The sequence below is a fragment of the Cephus cinctus genome, unplaced genomic scaffold (assembly GCF_000341935.2).
Source record: "Cephus cinctus unplaced genomic scaffold, Ccin1 Ccin1_scaffold0698, whole genome shotgun sequence".
NCBI lineage: Eukaryota > Metazoa > Arthropoda > Insecta > Hymenoptera > Cephidae > Cephus > Cephus cinctus.
The window spans coordinates 1-1,593 of NW_014333319.1; positions in this window are offsets into that span (position 1 = coordinate 1).

Below are 1,593 nucleotides of genomic sequence, written 5' to 3' on the forward strand. Positions count from 1 at the left end.
CTACAACATATCAAAAAATTATTGAAATCGGTGGGGTCGGGTTGGGGGGATTTCCTTGTCAGTAGCAGCGGCGTTGCATGCCCCCAGGGGCTTATTACGGTCGGTAATTATGCATTGACCGCCGGTCGGTAACTTTTTTTAATTATCCTAAGGAGATACGTGTACCCGTGGTAAAATAGAACACCGTATTTTGTAAGACACATAATGTATATTATAAAGCTGTAGCACATGATACATTTTCGATTATTACCGTATTCTTGACGCGGATCTGCTTTAAGTCGTAAAAACGTATCCTGATTAATTGGTAAGGTCTGGTCCCCGATTCAGCCCGTTTCCCAAGCCGCGTGACATTCTCCGAACAATGATGTAATCAGGGTTCAGATCGTCTTTGAAGAACGTCTTTATCTCGGCGAAGTGAAAATCCCTGCAGGTGTACGGCGACGTCGAATAACAACGTACAGCGGAATACGTTTAATGCTTTATAAACTATTGAGAAGATATGGGGGGTGATGGAGGTGTAGGAAACAAAAAAAAACAGTTTTTTTAAATAAAAATATATTATACACATTTTGCAAGAAACATCAAGCGTACAGTTTTATTACGAAAAAAGGCCCTATGCATGGCTGTTCTGGTCCTCCATGGTGCTCCGCACAAAGGAAAGGTACTCGTGGTTATACATGGACAGCAGCTCCAACAATAATTGATTAAGCGCCGGTGACCACAGGCCTTTCTTCTCCAGAACCAACCGAAGATCGCCCAATATGTTGTCCCTGGAGGAGGTGTCATCTCCGCAACGGTCGAGTTCCGCAATCAGCGTGTCTTTACAGTAATATATTATTCTTACACATTTTGCAAGAAATGTCAAGCGTACAGTTTTTTTTTATTTCGAAAAAAGGCCCTATGCATGGCTGTTCTGATCCTCCATGGTGCTCCGCACAAAGGAAAGGTACTCGTGATTATACAGGGACAGCAGCTCCAACAATAATTGATTAAGCGCCGGTGACCACAGGCCTTTCTTCTCCAGAACCAACCGAAGATCGCCCAATATGTTGTCCCTGGAGGAGGTGTCATCTCCGCAACGGTCGAGTTCCGCAATCAGCGTGTCTTTACAGTTGTTAGCACTGTCGGTAATCGTTATACATGGACAGCAGCTCCAACAATAATTGATTAAGCGCCGGTGACCACAGGCCTTTCTTCTCCAGAACCAACCGAAGATCGCCCAATATGTTGTCCCTGGAGGAGGTGTCATCTCCGCAACGGTCGAGTTCCGCAATCAGCGTGTCTTTACAGTTGTTAGCACTGTCGGTAATCTCGCGTAGCCTGGATATTTGAAAGGTTACGCAGCGCTGGACCCTCTGGAGATTGAGGTAGGATACCCTCTTTATCACAACCGTAGGTGTGTATGTCCTAGCTCTTTTAACAACCAAGCCATCGTTGTCCGTAGACACAGGCATTCCCGGTTTGATAATAATTGCCCGCTCACCGTATGAGTACGTGAAGGCTAGCTCATGAGTGGGCATGAGAATAGGAGTATTAAAAGCCTTGGGTACCTCCTTGATGTTATCCTCGGCGGTAAAGAATTTGGCGATGACT